The 20567-nt window shown below is 33.1% G+C and overlaps 1 protein-coding gene across 2 annotated transcripts in view; it reads right to left on the reverse strand.

Annotated features, from left to right (window-relative positions):
- Positions 1-20567, reverse strand: part of LOC123005446 (leucine-rich repeat-containing protein 24-like) — a 147750-nt gene that overhangs the window by 64616 nt on the left and 62567 nt on the right. For both annotated transcript variants that reach the window (XM_044399205.1, XM_044399202.1), the window contains exon 3: positions 882-919. The gene's annotated coding sequence lies outside the window, so the exon portion shown is untranslated. The remainder of the gene's footprint in view (positions 1-881; positions 920-20567) is intronic.

Consider the following 20567-nt stretch of genomic DNA (forward strand, 5'->3'; position numbering starts at 1 on the left):
AATTAAGCTGTTAATTACCAAGTTGTGTTCCCAATTGGGTATGCAAAAATATTACTTCATTCACATTTTACGGTTGTAAATATTCGGTGATTTTGATAATGACACAGAAAAACAGTAAATAAATTTTGTATAATAACGTTTAAAATTTTACCAAAGTCATGAAATATTACGATTACGATCACTAAAGCAAATCTCTTATTTATTATATCATATTTAACTATACTATGGCTAATAAAATTAGTCTTAGTAAAACTACAAGGTGAATATAAAGTATGGAACCAACAAACGTTTTTTTTTTTAAATTGTTTGCCTCCAGAAAATAATAATTAACATAAATGAAAGCAATATAAAAAATGTGATCGTATTTTAAGAATGAAATTTTGTTTTGGAGTTAGGTATGCGTTTTTTCAACTCAAAGACAAACAAAAAATTCGAAAAATTTTATTCTTGTTAAAACATCACAGTTTTATAGTACTTTATCATTCATCAATTAGTTAATAGTTTAAAAACGTTTAGTTCCATACATTTTATTCAGCTGGTATATTCAGAATCAAGAAAACTTTGTGTTTACAGATATAAACTTTTTAAATCACAATTATTCATTATGCGATAAGAATGAAGACAAAGAGCTTGTCTAGACACAAATTAAAAACTGAAGTGCTCTTTAAGCTCTTTAATTCTACTCTCATTTCATTATCCTTGTAAAAAAAGATGGAAAGCACATAAAAGACTGTTCATTATAAAAATTGTTATAATTACAAGACGAAAAGCAAAATAGAACATCTGTTTGACATTATTCTCTGAAATAGAATTTTTATTTAACAACTAAATTTGAAATAAGAGGTATAAATTGTCAGTAAAAACAAAAAAAAATTACTTACGTTCTGCAATGTTTGAAATAATTTAATCCATCCTCGCCCTGTAATAAAAAATTAAAAATTAACTCATGTAAATAGCTGATAGAAAAGTTGTTGAAAAGATGGTAAAAAGCAATCTACCAATAGATTACATTCATTAAAATCCTCCCCAGTGAAATATCGGTCGGTAGCGTTGATATTGGCACAGTTTCGCAATCACAATAAAGATAAATGTTGTGGTTATTTATCTATATAAAAAAAGCATAGCGTTAGTATTTTACTATCAGAAGGGCGATATTTCATAGCGGCGCGCAAAGGGGATATCATGGTAATAATAAATTTTCACCTCTAGTGAATTCTGCAATGTGCCTGGAGATGACAGCACTATTTCGAAAGATTATTAAAAAGGCGTATCCAATTAAAGCTGATGATTAATTTGAAACATTGTAAACAATATCGACGTGATGTCCAATCCACTTTGTAATGCAACAACGCGGAGGTCCCGCCAAATAACCGCGTCGCGTGTTTTTATCCGGACTACACTAGCAATCTAATTTGCGCCAACATCCAGAAATGAAATATGGAAATTTATATTTGGCCGTGTTGTTCCGACTTAACACTCTCCTATTTTGAGTTTAACTCTGTTGTCCAAATCGAATTTCCACCGCCGAAGTGTTCGCTGTCACTCTACCGACAATTCTTATTACCAACGAATCCCGGTTTGAAAAGCAAAGTATCTCTGCACCGACAACAGAACACATTAATTATTTTCTTAATCAACTAAAACGTTGCCGTTCCAAACTGCTAAATTATTCCAAACAAGAAAACACAATTGAAAGACTTTAAATTACGTTAAACCAGATTGATTCGAAGTGTCGGCAAAATTTTCATCGAATCGATAATGAAGGGTTGTGTGACAACTTCGCTATCGATTTTGCATCTTATCTAATTAAAAGTCATTGACGCGAGGGATCTCACTTTCACTTTGGTTGTTTCAACGAAATGAACTTCTGGTTTCCGGACATTGAAACCTCAAACATAAATTTATTTAACACCAAAAACTTGTTGAGATTAGACAAAAAACATAAAACATATAATATTCCTGCTAGTAAACACGAAGTAAAACGTAAAAGTAAAAATACGACCTGTTAAAGTGATCAGCAAGTACGTTCTAAACTAGAAAATTCTATTAATTCAAAAAAACTATAAAATTTGCCATTAAGAACAAAAGTAAAACACAGAAATAAAAAAACCGTAACCAACTTATCTAAATAATAATTTAACTTCCGGCTACACTTGAAATTTTATGATCCTATTCAATACGAAGCGGACGCAAAAATTAGCCCGGCGCATCCACCATTTCGCCACATCGAGTGTTACCCAACTTTACAGCTCGACGGCCATAATAAAACTTTTTAATGTCTGACCTTCAATGCTAATTCCATAAAGCTTTTTACAACTGAAAGTTACAAGTCGCACGCAAATTCTTTGTATTTCATTTGACGTGTCGAATAACACGTATTGTACAAATGCAAATTCATAGAATTGCAAAAATTGAATTTTCGATACGTTAAATTTTTCAGTTGGTTACTTTCGTGATCTGGTCTGATTAATAAATATTCAAATCCATAGTGATCTTTCGGAAAGTTTAATTTATATCAAGCTTTTTTGGTAATCGCGTGTTGATTCAACATTTCGGTATAAAGTGTCACTGTCAGATATGCAAGTTTTGCGTTCGAGGGACTTATGGCCCTGGCATGCACGATGGAGATTTTGAATATTTAGGTAATGTTTTCAACAGAAATAAAATTAATGTAATGAGGATTGCTTGAGCTTTTCTGATAATTATTTAATTATTTCCATGCTTTTTTTGTTATTAGGAAAATTTTTACGTAATTAAAATCTACTCCAACTCACTGTCAATACTGTCAATACTTTTCTCCGTTAGGTAAATAGCCATATTTCAGGTTAGATTATTTATTGATTCTAATTTATTGTACACTTCATTTATTATAAGTTCACATAAAAAGCCTAAAAAACTAATGAGGCAGAAAAACACGTTTGATCAATATTTCCGCAACTTTTATTCTATTCTGTTCGTGCTAATAACGCTAATGGGTTAAGAAAGTACACAATTACGAAATAAATGTCAGACGATTAATCTGCTAATAAAAAAATTTAAAAAAGATTCCAAAGAGACAAACAAGAACATCAAAAATATATTGCGTGTCTTAACTAGAACAACTTTAAAAACACAAAACAAAAAAATTAGTAGGTACGTACTTAAGAAAATACTTAGAAAGCCTTTAAAGTTAGTGTGACTATAAAAGCACGTATCAATAGCACAAAGTAAGAGTTACAAAGTTACGCCATCGTTAAATACCAAGTAAGTAGTTACTTTTGAAAGAAATCGATATTAAACACATAAAACTTTAAAGCACGATCCCATCTAAATCGTGAGTAATTTTTTAAAATCTTATCATTTTGGTAGAATATTAAGTTTAAGGGAATTTAACAAATTTCGAGATGAAAGTGTCCTTGCAGAAAATGATGTCAGGGCTGGAGAAATCAATCAGAGTTCGAAGTTGATGTCAATTCGTGAGGACAAAGAAGCAGTAATAAAGTAAACCTATTGAGTTCTATTTATCGGAAATAAAAAAGAATCCATCAATAAACTTGGCATGATAATGATGATGTCTTGTAAATATGATTCGAGTCTCGTGCGTAATATCAATATTTATCGAAATAAATCGCTGCTTGTAGCAACAATAAACCAGAAAGGAGAAAAGCATAAATAATGTATTACTTCGAGACAAAGTCCATTGCAGTATTGTTGCAATGAATGCTCGTTCGGCCACAACACAACCACTCGTAACATCCCGACGCAGCTTGTACTGGTATTAAATGGATGGTATTTGGTCGTCGAGAGCATTGTATCAAGCCATTTGCCGTTCTTATTTCCACTTTTATGAAATCAATAAACTCACCCCCCCGGTCAGAACGGCCCCTTACCGGCCATCTGCATACATCTGGTCCTTTATGGCAACATAAGCACCATCGAAACGTGCACAATATGAGAAGAAGTCCTTTCTGGAGTTACAAATGATGTCGTTACTGCATGTGTGTGTTCTAAAGGTCGTTTCGTACCCGACCAATTACGTTTAAAAATGTTGCCTGCGTACCATATAAGATGGCACTTTCGTATATTTGTCATCCCCAACGGACGCTTTATATTTGCAACCGACACATGTAAAGGACGGCATATCCACGAGAAGGCTAAACTTTCGAACGACGTCTCTATGGGAAGTAATAAATAACCTTTTCAATATCAAAAGTTACTCGCATATAGCGACAGCAACCAACTATGCGGGGTTTGAGCGACCCTTCACTACATCACGGAATTTACCTTTTGTCATTTAACCAAGCTCAAAGATTCGTATTCTTTTAAAAGATTTTCATAAGCGTCTTATCATACCCCAACTCCACATTTTTGGATTTAGAATTCCACTACAAAACGTTGCTGTTACACCAACAAAATAAAAAACTCAACAAACATAAATAAATATGTTTAAAATGTCGTTTGAGTGTTTTTGTTAGCCATTTTTAGTAAGAATCATTAGCTTGCAGGTCGTCCTCGGATTTTGCATAAAGTACCAAAACCAAGTTTAATTTGAATTGTAGGAAAACAACACACTTCTTGTTTACAAAGTTAACTTTAATTCATCCGCCACGAATTGAGTAGACAGTCTCGTCTCTTATACACAACCGTCACTCAGTCTCGAACTTTATTTGAAAGATCGTTCTTATTGCAGCTAATGTTTGTTGTAATTGGAATAGTTTGAACGAACTCTACTTTACTCGCTTACTCCCGGATAATTTACTCGGGGTTACGGTGTCATTTTTGTCCCTCCCCTTATTTAATAAAACGATTGTCTTACTCCAGGTTGTGAAATATTTTACGAGAGGGATTAAAATCGGAGATTCAGGTGCATTTTGAGCTTGTGTTATTATTCCTCCGAGAGCTATCGCTAATCCTGGCCTGTTAAGACTGTTATCCTTGTGCCAGGAATGGCAGGCGCGCCTCTCCGCAATTAGGATTCGCAATTTGTACCCACGTTTACTTTGTACATGAAAAACTTCATGTTTTCATAAGATATCTTATGTACAACATATCTGACAAAATGACCAATTTCAAGGATAAACTCGGGGTCCAAATTGCGCTTCTTCTCCCAATTTTCGATCGAGCCCTAATGAATTCGTGGAGTATTTTTATCAGTTCCGCCGGGGCGAAATTGGCTTAATCTCTCGACCAACGGCATCGACAAGAGCGCATTTTAAAGCTATAAAAGGCACATTAACTTTCGCTTAACCAAGCCGCTATCGAGCTTCTAGACTATTGTGCCAAACAATTCAAACATGCCGTTTCAGTTTACGACCATTATTTTGATTATTTCACTTTATGAAAATGCACAATGCAAAAACGTGACGCTTCAATGACGTCGTTTTGAATCTGTTTGTATCAGTCGCGCATAATAACACCACTACATTGTAATTACACGTTAATTAATCTAAATCAGGGAACACAATGCGTGGATTGCTAATGGAAAGAGATATCTTGAAATATGCATCCATCACAAATTATTTCCACAGAAATACATTCATTTGCTAATGTAACTAAAACAAACAAAATTTAAAAAACCATGTATAATGCAAAACAAATAAAATTTTAGTTATTAAACTTAACTAGTAAAACTAAATTGGCCTCTAGAAGTTTAAGAACTGTAAACATCATGATATTAACTTATGACTCGGTTAATTAGCATGAAAGCAACAATGGCACTCTTACTACATTCAAATCAAATTAAAATAGATTAATCTTTCTGACTGTTATCATTTATGAATATGAAATACTTGAAAACATGACTTGTATTCCCCGTTGCAGCTATTTAAATAAAGTAAAATAAAGTCCAATTTCCGTTGCATATAACACGATTAAATATTTCGCATAAGTTGGTAATATTGTTAAAGTTGTTTCCTGAACAAACAGGAACCCAACTTCATTTTATTTCCATCAACCGTCAATAACACAAATGTAACTTTTCTTCGCTAGAATTTATGTTTGATTTTAACGAAGTAGGTAAATTATTAAAAAAAAATCTATCAAGACAAGCAATATTTGAAAAAAAAGCCTTTAATTAGTATCCAACTCGTATCTTAAACTCCCGAGAAGTATTATTACGTAATACATGACATGCTTCGTTGCATTTACTCCCATTTGACGACCGTCAAACCCTCTGATTTGACTAATTAATGTTTAATTTTGTGACTTATCAGACTTTACACTAAACCATTCAAGTTTCAAACACAAGCCCCATAGAATATTCTCTTCATGCTCTGCACGTTCCCACTTAATTTATAAATCACTAAGAAAATTTGAAATTTGATACAGAAATAATGTGACAAAATATTTTCTTGTTGCTTTCTTCCAGTATTATAACTATGTGAATTCCGTTACAGCTTTATTTTACATTTTGTAAAAACACAGTAAATAGATGCGAATGAGACAAAACAAGAGCAAAATACTTGCAGCCATATAAATTTCACAATAAATAAATTTGTGTCTTTGCCTTCAAGCACTAACTTAATTAATTTATATTGTAATGCCTACTTTATTCAAATCACGAAAATTTCAGAAAAAACATTTCTGAAACAAAACGGCACAAATAAATTTTATATCGTCATATAGACAAAAACAAGTTTGTTTTGTTAAAAAACATTTCTATTATTTCTGTCAATTTTCTTAAGGTCTTTCTTCATTTTCCATCAACTAGTTGCTTTAAGACGCCTGATATGTTCTAAATGTGTTTTAAAAGATCTGTTTGCGTCCTATTTCTACTGCAAGAGTTTAGCCAACACAAAACTGTTCTGTTATTTTACAAATATTCCACTATAATTAACCGTCAAGCTGAACAAACTAAGTTGTAAATTTAAGTGAGTTAATTGTTTGTCTTTACAAAAGGTTGATTTTTGTTATCATTTTTATCATTGGCGTCCACAAATCTGAACGAGAGCCCTACTTGTTGAAAGGAGCGTATTGATCTTTTTGTGGCGCACACAAGACAATAGACGTTGGATGAAGATACTGAGCGGAAAGCTGGATTATTTCCAAATACCAGTCGGGTAGCCTCTTCGGCGCGCTCCATGGATTCACAATAGATCGTCACGGCCGATGCGACACTTTGTCGACCCCACCCGTCTTCATATTATCTGAAAAACTACAGCCACTTTCCATAATTTTCTCTTTACCAAGAACGTTTTATGCATTCGAGAGGTTTATCTGCATGTTCCGGGGATTACCCGGCTCTGTTTCGCGGCTTTCGAAATTAGTTCTCGGAAAATCGGCCTGTATTCTCTCACTTACCCCCTTCGTATTAGTCGAGCGTTTAGTAACTGATATTTGACGGTTTTTGGGGTTAGTTAGCATTCAGAATCGATTTTAATGATGAAACAACTTTCAAATTTATAATCCATCATTATTAAAATCTAGCAATGAAAAAACACTCCGCCTTTTTAAATTACATTATGGTCGATCGGGAATCCTTTGTGTTTTTAGAACGCTGGCTACACCAGCAAGAGAAGTTTTGTTGTATACGAGGCAAAGTCTTCGCACAACATAATCGACTTCTATTCTCAAATAAAATAGTATTCTGTTAGCAGCTTAGTCTCGATTATAATGCCCTTGTTACAAGTATTAAACGCTAATGAAAAATCATTATTACAGATTGTGTAGAAGTAGAACTCGCAAAAATGCAACTGAAAAAAAATCCAGTTGATAATTTTGCAATTTTTTTGTTGAGTAGCCCGAAATTATGACCTGTAATTCCCTTGATTCTATTATGCCATTTCTGTCACATTTCTAACAAGACATATGCTTTAGCAATTTTCCGTTTCGCGTGTAAAAATATCTAGGTAAACGCAATCACACACCCACGCGAGTAAAGAAAACCTACCCTCAGCCCCATTAAATATTCAGTGTCTCGGCGAAATTAAATACGAATCGCAAATAAACGCTTAAGGGGAGGCTTTTGTGAAAACGTCACATCTCTGATACTTTGGCATCGTTACCACTTCATTCCGACCCTGTCGACGGTTTGATTTAAAACGATTCGAGATATGCACATGAAGGGTGAAGCAACCCTTCATCCGGTTCGTCTTAATTCCGGACTCACATATTTGCCTAACACTCAGTCGACGAATATAAATACTAATTAATTCTTGGTTTTCCTCTGGGTTTCGTCCCGATTTCGAGTCGAGGAAACTTGCAATGTGGCGCCACAACCCATTTTGATAAATCCGCGGAATTGGAATAACTAGAACACAAATCTGGCTGGTCAATTTATTTTAAGCCTTCGGATTTGGTTGCAAAACCGCTTCTTAGGGACGAACGCGTTTATTCTGGTTGAATCAGAGCGTTTCTAATCTCGCTGAAAAACTTCGGTTTTATTAAAGAATGTAAGAATGATCGCTGTTTCCTTTTTTACGGAAATTGTTCCGGTTTGCGAAGCAAGATTGCTATTGTCGAAGTTTTCCGACCGCGAAACAAGGATTCCTAAGAGACTAAACATGAATTAAATAAATGAACGTGCCGGACGTGACATTATTACACAGGTGGGAAAATAATAAAACGAAAAATTGACAAAGTTACTTTTTGGTTGATAGCAAACCTTAAAATAACCACACGTTGAACATAGGGGAAATCAATACCACAAAAACACCAGTGGAAATATGTCCATTATAGGAAAAACATGTCTCGTCTAACTCGAATAAAGTGAATTATACAGTTATGTACTTCAAGCATAATCGTCATAACATGTTAACGTCAATTTATTCACAACGTCAGAAACATATGCTACATGTACACATGCTCGACGACATCATACACTGATTCTAACGGAACCAAGCATTAGTAAATCACAAATTATTGATTGAGCGTAGAGTCTAGTAAATGGAAATCGGTTAACCAACGTCGCCCTAACTAAATTATTTCAAATTAAATCACAGGTTACATTACCTGCATTCTACCAAAAATAATTTGCATAGGTAATGCACTAAACGCTCAAAATCTTTCGACTATGCAAACGGAAATTCAAATTTAAATTCATCAAAAATCTAATAATAGTAATAATTCAACATTCGAACCAAATTGAAAAAGTGGAAATAAAAAAATTTCGTCATCGATTAGAGTAAACGTGGTTTAAATTAACATTTCTGATATAGGTTCCAGAAACCATAAACAAGTAGAATTATTTATATCTGAAATAAATCTAAACAACTCGCGTTTCGGTTATCACATTCTTCAATACTTGGAGAGAAAAATGAACACAATTAACTCGAAACGGTTTGGAAATAAAGCTAGCCTTGAAACGAACTATAATAGTATTCCTCAATTCTACTTTATTGCCTATTTAATAAAATTTTAGTAACGTGTTGTTAAAAACGTTAAAATTTCCTGTTCAGTACACCGTAATTACCACTAAAACTGCGCAATAAATCTTTTTCTATCGGAGAATCGATTATGCTTACATTAAAAAATACTCTCCAATCAATACCACCTATGAATTTTATTACAAGTTATAACACACTGACTCCGTCAAAAACAAATAGCTGCAGCAACCACCTCTTAATTCTTGAGATTTATAGTTGTTAATTAATCTACTTTTTCATGAAAAGAAATTTGTTGCAAAGCTTTCTAACAAAGTTATCACGAAATTAATATTTGAACTAAGTAGCATCACCAAATTAAGACAAGCATTTTTTTAAATAACGATAAATGGCCTTTGACTAAAATAGTAATGTTAGGCACTAGGTTCTAGATCTAGAGGAAATTGATGTGGTAATAAGAAGAGACTATTATTATTCATAGCCACAGACTATTGACTTTCAACCAGTCACTATCACAAATGAAGGAAATGCATCGGAAAGCTGTCCAAAATCATGACATTGAATAATAGTAATAATAATCTAACATTCAACTAATGATAGATAATCAACATAATTGAATTCAATGTTCTAGAATTATATAACATTACTAAATTCCAAACAAAGGGGTCGTTTCAAAACAGATTTCACTAAAAAAGATTTCCTTTCTTCACAATGACTCGAAAACTGAAGAAAACAACTTAGATGTTTTTCAGATTTTTTCTTTAAAGCTAGACCTACTTTTAGGAGTATAAACGATGAAGTGATTCTTAATGTTTTTTTTTTTAATTTAATATGTTATGCGTTTCCCGTAGCTGAGAGGCTCTTGAAATTTCCTATTTGAAATCATACAAGTTATGTCAAAGCACCATTATTCCGTGCAGTCATTTTTATTAGCAATTTCCTCGCGAGAAAATAGAAACTAGTCTGCAAGAACCGAGTCAAATAGCAAGATAATTAATCTTCTTCTTGGATCTTCTTGGTATGGAAACGATGAACAAAAACACGATTAGCCCGTCACACCAAACTTTTATTTTAATAGCACAACGCGTTTCGACCACAAAGTGGTCATCCTCAGGTGAGAATAAAACTGTTTTATTCTCACCTGAGGATGACCACTTTGTGGTCGAAACGCGTTGTGCTATTAAAATAAAAGTTTGGTGTGACGGGCTAATCGTGTTTTTGTTCAAAGATAATTAATGTTAATATTTGAAGAAACGACTATCATCTTTCAGAAAACACCCTCATTACCTATTCAAAATTTAATAAAAAAAAATACAACAAACAACCCAATGCCGTTTAGTATAATCCCACGCGTACACGTCCTAATTTCGTTTCAATTAATATTTCACGCTTTAATTTTGAAAGTGCATTACAAAGAGCACTAAGTGGATAAATGACGTTATAAAAATATTTAATATTCCATTTTAGGCGTGTACTGTCAACGCTAGATAATCCCACAAATTGCGAACAAATTAAAAGAAACAACGGCCCTAATGACATTTTAGAGAATAAAAGCGAAAAATTCAGTCGCTTCGAATTAATTTCTCTGGCTAGATAAACGCCGACAATGTAACGATTCAACATTAAAATGTAAAAATGTTAAACCGAGCTGAAAGAATACGAGTAGTTGCAACGATTTCATCCATTGGGGGAAATGTAAAAGGAGTTCATTTGCAACAATTACTCTCTCGACAGCACCGAAAATAATAAAGCCGAACCGCGGAATACGCCTTTTTCCGGCGACGATTTAAACATGATATCATGCAATATTCAAATACAATTCGACAAACCCACATCGCTATATAAATACAAAAAGAAAAAAATATTGCTACTTCGTAAAAAGGCAACGTTCCTTTTTGAATGATCGAATCATATCCCGACTATTTGACCCCAATTTTAGCGGAATTAAAGACCCCACTGAACGTAAAAAATTACTACAAATAACTGTTGAGTGCAGCCCTTCTTAGGCGCCATTTAACTTCCTTTAGGTCGAGCTAGTCGACAAATTTGAATTGGCCAGACATTTTATCGTTTTACTCGACATCGTACTTTCAATTTAAAAAAAAAAGAAAGAAAAAAACAACTTCAAAAGCGTCTCTGATTTATCAAAGTATAAAATAAAATTATATTTTAATAACAAATTTTCAAGTTATCAGAAGCAAACGGTGCACTCTTAAAAAGGCGACCTCGAGATTAACAAAAATAGAGCAAAAAAGCGGCTTCCTTGTAACAGATGTAAATTCCACTAAGCTCTCTGGTGCTTTTAACGAATTCCATAAATTCGTGAGTTAGAAAGTTTCCCTTAATAGCTCCTGTTATCAAGCTTAATATTTTATCTGACAACACCAAAAAATTTCCAAAATAAAGTAATTAAAAAATTAGTTCTGAACAAGTAAAACGCTAAATGTTTGTTTCAACCGATCACAGAAAGTAATTAATTGCTGCATGTAATTAATCACGGTTCTGAAATATCTTGAGTCGTAAATTACGCCATAAAGGCAACGAACGCCATATGGGGTTTTATTGATACAGATTATTGGTTTTATGTAAATAGTCACGAGAACATGGAAATGTTTATAATTAGTAAATACACAATTTCGCTAAAGAGAAAGAAAGTAAATTAAACCAATTAAAGTAAAACGCAAAAGTGGCGTTAAATGTTAAGAAAAGTCATTCTGCTGCCACAATTAGGAGTTAAGCTGCTTTAAAAATTTATTTCAACGTCTTTAACTAATGTAGTAGCGGTTTTTAAAAAATCATAAAATCGAATCAAAGTATGTTTTAAATTCTGGCCGTCTTAAACTTTAAAAAACAACAATAGAGTTGAAAGTGTTTCAAAGTACAAAAATATTTTCTTTCCGTTTCAAGAACCTTCTCCACCTACAACTCAAATATCTGAAAGCACAATACTAAAATATCTTTAATCGAGCCAATCCAGCAACAGTCGTGTTTTATTTTAAACGTCGACAAAGAAAAGTGTCGGAGCCACCCTTTTCCTCGTCGATTAAAGCTCAACATCCGGAATGGTGTGTCGTATTTCTGTTTGTACACCCCACGAAACATCCCTTAGACCGCTTTCTGTCAACGCGATAATTACTAGTTTTCGCTGACGGCCACACATCGAAAACGAATAAAACACCATTAGGGAAGAAAAATACATGTTCACTGTCACGGCCAAACCATCAAGATTAATTGAATTGAAAAAGCATGAAGGGATTTAAGGAGCTGTCAATCATCGGATAACGACTATAATGCGAGCAGTCCGACATCAATCAAAACGTTACATGGTGAAAGGAAACAGAAAAGAGATTCATTTGGAATATTCTGATTTGTTAGTGGTGCCAGTTGGAATTCGAGGGAAAAATTATTTCATGTTGAGTTGGGCGACCCAGTTGATAAATTGGGTCAACGATAGCAGTTTTCAATATTTCAATGTTTATTGCTCACAATTTTTCATTTCTTCTCGTGCAAACCAAAAAAAAAACACAAATACACTGGTGATAAAAAGTCTATCCTCACCTAAAACAAAAATTAATGTTAAAACAAAATGGTAAATAATCCTCGCAAAGTGAAGCGCTAGTTTTCGACGTTTAGAATTTCAATTTTTGATTCTATTCGTTCCAGGAAATAAACAATTCGCACCTGCAGCGCATTCTACTCGTCTAACAATGTTATTTCATGAAAAGAATCAAAGATCCTCGTTGTGATGAAAATAAATATTAGATGAAGCTGAAGCATTCCTAATAGAAACAATAATAATCCCTCGCTTTATTCCCAACCTCGCAACAAATAAGAAAGCGAAAATATGAGTCCCAGATTAGAATGCACAGATTTTACTAATTCAAGATCTTGTGAAGCAGAGACACTTTGTTCTACTGTTTGTCGGTGCTTTCGAGAAAATGGTGACACTTTTAAAAGAAAAAAAACCTTACTGTATTACTGTCGTACAATGAAGCTTCAGTAAAGGAGATGATAGAATAAATTGCATTGAAGATTGCACTTTGTGTTGAATTTAATTCAGTGTAACAATTGCTAGAAACACATGAAACATTTAGTGGGAATTTGATACGATGTCTGACAATCGAAATGTCGAGAGATTTCTGTCTGCTAAAGATAAATTTTCCACTTCATGATTCGGTTTTGCATACTCAGGATCGATTCTCAATGTTATAGTCTACAGAGGCATACTGTTCTTACTATAAAGGCGGATAAATCAAGAGAAATAGTATTTGCGAACTATACGTACACTTCCATATCGTGAAATAGATATTTGATGCACTCAAGGGCGGCAACTGATATTTTACCAGTGAAACGAACAAACTCCCTAACCCCGAAAATAACTTTTTTAACCCATTTTCACGATGCACATTCACAACATGCTTCAATTAAAACGACAATTTTGAAAGAGAACCAGTTTCAGAAATAATGAGTTTTGTGTTTGTAATTTACACTAAATAACAGCAAATGCAGTCGACACATGGATCAAATGTAGCTAAAATTAATTTCAGGTTATTTCGTTGATTAACTTCGAAAATGCAGATTCGTTTTATAGGCGTGACTATAATTTATCAATAATAATTAGTAATTAATTAATAGTACCTACTTCAAAAATAAATCCAATTTTAGTTCACAAAATCTGTAGACATTGTCAAAGATTGTTGAGCTGTTGCCATAAATTACAAGCTATTAAAGAAAGTCCTGAAAGATTCTCATCCCCTTTTTAAAAGTCTGCTCATATCTCTCGTAAATTCTCCATCAACTCTATCAGTTTTTCCACAACTGTTCCTTGATGACAGTTCATTGTTAATTTTATATTGCTTAAAAATTCCCTAAACAATTACCATTTTAACAAATTATATTTAAGTTATAATCAGGTCATTATTTCTTATTCAGCCTTTTATCTTTTGGACATTACAATATTTTTATCTCGCTTTGATAAATTCCCTTTGTGGTCCCAGGATATTAAAGATTTAATAACTTTTTATTCCCAACGTAGTCTTTGTATTTAGATTCTTTTGTATAGCTGTCAAAACGTTTGTTGTTCTTTTGAAACTTAACAAACAAAAATGACTGCGATATAATATTTGCGTCTGAAAATCAGTGTTAAAATTAAATGGCCATATTTGTCAAACGTAAGTTATAATCAATAGTTATTAGAGGAAACAATTTGAAATATGGGAGAAACCTGTATGTTCTCTCAAGTGATTCAAGATATCTTTTGTTACAAAACTTTCGTTAAGATGTAGTTGCAATTATTATCTTTAAAATTCATAAATCTGTTGTTATGGGGAATTCTCAATATGCGGGTCGTCTGAGAACTGCGTGCCAGCTGCCGATAATTACGGTTTCTGCATTACGACGAGCATGTGATTCTCCACCCCATTAGTTCGACGCTTCCATGAGCAAAAGGTTCAACACGTGATGAACCCAGTGGAGCTGTTCGGGTGAACGACTCTTCGATTCGTGTTCGAGAATCCAGGCAAAAATTTCCTAAAGTAATGAAGAGCGTAGCTGCGACATTGTTCTTGTCACACGATGGCAAATTAAATTAATATAAAGAGTTTATACTTGAAACTTTATAAATGGTTGGCAAGATGTCTTTTGATAAGGCGTTCTCGTGACTAACAGCTGCCTTTCTTCAGTTTCAATGACGCTCTTGGTTAAATTCGCCATTCAAAAAGCAGACGCATACAAATTACATGATTAATTTATTACGTCGCTCGTAATTTTAACAATTCTGATATTAGTGATAGAAGCTTTCGTGTCTTCGGTTTAGTGCATGTGCAACTTTCGAAACGGTCATTGGCTGTCGAGTTATAAAACAAGATAGCAATCGATTTTGACGGAGATAATTATCCCCGCCATCTATCTTCATTAAATGCGATATGTTAAACCGCTTCCAGATTACACTTGATTGCTTATCGATTAACACCGCGGTCATTTTTTATTGCAGTCAGGAACAACCCTCGCGATGCCTCAACACTCCGGGAGTGCAAGATTACACGCCTCAGATAAACCACCAACGGGTTTTCTACGAACTTGAGAATTTTTTTTTGGAAAAACAGCACAAAGTTTATTTGCAAAAAAATTAATTAACACGCAAAATAAGAATAATGAAGCAGCTTCAGAATGACAGACATAACAATTCAAACGGCCTATAAAATTAAAACTTTTTTTCAAACTAAATGATTTCATTTGCACACTAGACTTACTTTTAATTTTCTACATCAGAAGGTTATTATTCTTTTTAATGTCGAGACTCATGGCGTTAATTCAGTCTTTGTAACTCTTAATTAAATTATTAAATGAGCCGAAAAACAATTAGCTGCAGAAGTATGTCCCAATTTCCTTCAGAAACAATTTCACATTCAAACCATAGGTGACCAAAATTTCATAAAGTAAATTTGGAACGCTACGAGTGATAAACATTTCTATTAAATTTTTAGCAAAAGCTCAAGTTTCATTATTAAACTTCAGCCACAAAGAAAGAATTTTTTTATGAAAATACTGCATCTGGATAATTGAGAAAAAAATGTAATTGAAGCAAATAATTTGTGTTTTCCTCTTCCCCACACTTAGATTTAGTAATCTAATAAATACCATTATCTTAATTTCGTGTTATATTGGTTACAAAAGTCAAGACATGCACCGGTGCATGCATATTCCTGATACAGTAATCCAATATCAAAGATGGAATGTACCAAATATGTTCTGTGATGTGACACTTTAATTTAAAATCCGATTTCAAGGAAAAGGATTTTAAAAATTTATAACACAGATATGTATAGGAAAAGTGCAATTACACACATATAAATTCAAGATCCAATAATAAAATAAGAAAAAAGTTATTTTTCACGTATATTCCAGTCCTTGAGTGATTGTATATTTGAAAATTCCTTTAAGCAATAAATGACTACGCGACTAAAAAATTTAATAAAACTGTTAAAGCAGCAAAGGATTTCCTGTGTTAGTGTACTTAATTATATTAAGTTCACCACTACCTACCATTTAAACTCAGAAAAATTTAATTTATATAATGACTCTAAAGAGGTCAGTTTCCATTTATTCGATTCGGGAAGCTCTGGAAATTTGCTGCATTTACATTAAAAGAGAAAATTTTTAATATTTACCTTGTTTAGTCTCTGTGGAAGTGATTTCAATAGGCAATTTAATAACACGTATTTAGCATTCAACAAGTAGCAAAAACGTTGAAATAACTACGTAAAGTTATTAAAGACATTAAAGTACTTGCAATAATATCAAGCAGTTTTACATTTTATTATACAGGGTGTTCCGTTTTATTGTTACAAATTTAAACAGGTGATAGGATATTCAATTCTAAGACAAAAGTTTCCTGTAAACATGTATGGAAAAATGCTTGGTAAGGGAACTACACCCCCTGAAAGGGGGCTAATAGGTTTTTGCTAATATTTCAGAAACCATTTGGTACAGGTGATAACCTTAATACATCTAAACGAATTCAAACATGAAAAGACGAAATTTTTAATCAGGGGCGTCCGAAACTGGTGGGGTTTCTATTTTGGCTTTAGTTTCTTTAGTTATGCATTGACCAAAATGGTGGTCACTTTGAACAACTCCTTTAGATTTAGGCAAATTCATTTAATTAATGTTATTATTGTTACGGTAATGTAATGTTAATTAGTTGAAGTTGATTAAAAAATATGAATTTCTTGCTTTCATTATTCTGTAAATTCTGATTTATTTGAATGTTGTATTGGTGTGTAACATAAATTTTAAATTAATTTAATTTTTTTAATTTCAATTTTAATTTTTTATTTTTGTTGCTGAAAGTACCGAGAAACAAAAGCCAAAATAAATAGGGTATTTTTTCCCTTAAACTCCCCCAGTTTTGTACGCCGCTCATTAAAAATTTCGACATTTGATGTTTGAATTCGTTTAGGTGTATAAAGGTTATTATCTGTACCAAATTTTGTAATTTTATCTTAAATGGTTTCTGAAATATTAGCAAAAACATATTAGCCCCCTTCCAGAGGATGTAGTTTCCTTATCAAGCATTTTTCGATACATGTTTATAGGAAACTTTTGTCTTAGAATTGAATATCGTATCACCTGTTCAAATTTGTAACAATAAAAACGGAACACACTGTATAAAACATCCTTTTCAATTTATCTGAAGTAAAAGTAATGATATAACCTTGAGTTAAGTGATGTCAGGTTTGTAATTTGAAATTTCTATTGATAAAATAAAATATTAACCTGGTTTTTCTGTTGTAATTAACCTAAAGCTGAAAGGTTAGAGACGAGTAAAGTTTACTTCCGTTTAAGTAAACTTCAACAATTTTATATTTAATAACAGATACTAAATTCGTGTCACAAACTTGTCTACAATTTAGACGTGCATTGTCGTGCTATTGTTCGTAAATGTGGACACTTCTTTTATGACTTGATGTCTAAGTGTAATGTTTGCTCGGCAACTTCAAGAGTTTTCATATTTTATATAATGACTTTGTCTAACAACTTGGCTAAATTCAGTCGCTTAATGCAACAAAGTTGTTCCAGTTAAAACGAAGGAATGCATATTTACAATTATATACATAGTTGAGTGAAATCCAAGCTGCCTATTACGATCTTCTGAATATTACAAGCAGCCTCACCAACAACAAGTCAAATAAAGCATCAGTTCATGTTTTCGCAAAACTACCACCTAACAATAGATACCAGTGATGAAATAATATAGCCTGAGGTGCTTCGAAGCTGAGATGCTAAAACCACTTGCACATTTAATTAATTTAGACGAGTAGCAAAAACCGCATATTTTTCGAAAAATTTCCAACTTATGCTCCGGTGTTGTCAGCAATGCGGGTAATAAAGAACAATCAAATCCAGACAAAAGAATAACTGGGGTATTTTTTCCGAAGCGATCAAAGCAAACGACGTGATTGTCCAGGCAATCAGATGAAAGGTTTGTCAGGATTGCCGCCACTTCACACTCGACTTACTTCCATTTGAAAAATTAGAATTAACAGGGTAGATCCGGTCATTTGCTTAACAAATTCCACCGAGATACAATCACGAAGAAACTAGTGATGGTTTAACGTACAAGTTTTTGCAACCAAAAATGCATAAATCGCCTTAAAAAGCAATAAATGTTCCACTACAATGCACCGCATTTATTGAATATTCACACAGTTATAAAGAATGAATAATTACAGTCCGGAGTTGACACTAAAAATAGCCCTATATTCGAAGTGCCACAGGTCAAAATATTTAAATGAGTTGCATGTAGAAACCGGAATATATTTCACAATCATAAAACAATACAGAGTTGGTAACGATTATTACAATAATTATATATGCACCAGACCAAGTTGTTTTATCTAACACAAACTACTGCACGTATAGGGAATAAAAGACCGCAGAGGGCAAACAGGCCACATATCGCCCACAGAATCGAACTCAGGAACACACTTAATTCAACTTTTACTATTATTTTGACTGTAATAAACACATATTGATTAAAGTGTTCAAAATTTCATTTTGCCACCAGGTGGGGCAGGTGCTGTTTTGCACAGCCCTAGTAAACAATGAGCCATCCCTTTTATTATTCAAAAATAAACTATTTTTAAATAATGAAAGCGGAAAGCGTTTTGAATTTGCACCCTCACACTCAATTAAAAATTTCCAGCACGGCAGCAATTAATTCAAATGTAAATTCATCCAAATGCAAACAACACCAAAACTATTACAACTCCTCTACAAAATTACGTCCTCTGCGCTTTATCTCTGCATGCAGCAATCAAAACTATGACGTAACAAACAACAAAACTAATCTCTGCACCAGCTTGTTGAAGAGTAATTAATTACTTCATTGGCTTGTAACGACTTGGAGGTTCTTGTTTTTTGAATGTTTTATGAAAGAAGTTGGCGTCGTTTCTATTTGATGCGTTAAAACATTATTCCTTTTTGCACCGCTTCGATGTATTTGAGCATTTGGAACAAAAGCCATCGAAACAGAGTCCTCTCTAGATAGTGAAGCACTCGTAACAATTGATGGCTGTTATCTGGGTGCCCGTCATTTTTTCCTCCATCAACAAAGATAAATATTTCGAATATTTCGAGCAACACATCACAGAGCAAATTCCAACAAATTCGATAAATTATGGAAACTTCAACAAAATAATCTAATCATATCTTCGAATACTTCTCCGATCATTGCCTGAATAATAATCAGTTCCCTGTCGCAAAGTTAAAAAAGTCATTTAAAATACTTGCCTAGTCTTTGAATATAAAGTGACTGATTTACCCCTCAATCTGAATTTTAGAGACGAGGTCGGGCTATTGAAATATTTCACCACGAACATATTACAAAGCCTAATATTTTGTCTCCGTAAAATTAATAAATATACACAATAAAATTATGTAATTTCGTTTTATGAAAAGTTGAGCCAACAGTAACATAATTACAAACAAATACCCAACTTGTCAATCAAATTATAACAAGTTATGACGCACGTCAAGACTGAAAAAAATTCCAATAAATCTTTCCTATCAAAAAAACCAGAGTGAAACTCAAACTCGGCAAACTTTCCCTTATTGAGTATACAGTTGGGTGGAGTTGAGTTACAACGATGAAACTCGAATAACGTGATTTTTGTTACAATCCTACAGTCTCAAGTGACTTCAGTTCAACAATTATCATTAACAGACACACAGATAACTCACATGTCGGCTTATTTAATTAATCAAACCAATAGTCTGCAAATTATTGCAAATATTGCAACAACGTAACAGTATCCTCTGTGGTCGAGCCAAAAACGATTTAATCTGCTGATTCCAATTGTCCAGCGGTCAGGTCAGAAGCATTAGAGAACAGAAATAACTAGCTAAGCGATAGGAAAATTGCAAAATATTTTATTTACTAGTTTTAGGTACCTTCCTCTAATTAATATTTTAAGCAACAATAAGAAAATGATGAATTTTTAAGACTTACTGATGCGATACAAATATTGCTCGTTTGGGTTTTGATTTTTAAATTCAATTTTTGCTGCATTGAAATGTTGTACCTATCCTGAAGGCACTCTATCCGTTCATGCAAAGTCAAGTATTGTTTTACCAGGTATTCTTATTTTTCAAACTAACTTTCTATACAGGTTGCATACGTTTACACATGGTTTATACTTTTTAAATAAATTTTACACAATGCTAAAGTCTGTTTTTTTTAATGGAACATTTTGGTCGAAAAATTGG

This window comes from Tribolium madens, unplaced genomic scaffold (assembly GCF_015345945.1).
Source record: "Tribolium madens isolate multiple individuals breed KSU strain unplaced genomic scaffold, Tmad_KSU_1.1 Scaffold_20;HRSCAF=117;Tcas5.2_LG4, whole genome shotgun sequence".
NCBI lineage: Eukaryota > Metazoa > Arthropoda > Insecta > Coleoptera > Tenebrionidae > Tribolium > Tribolium madens.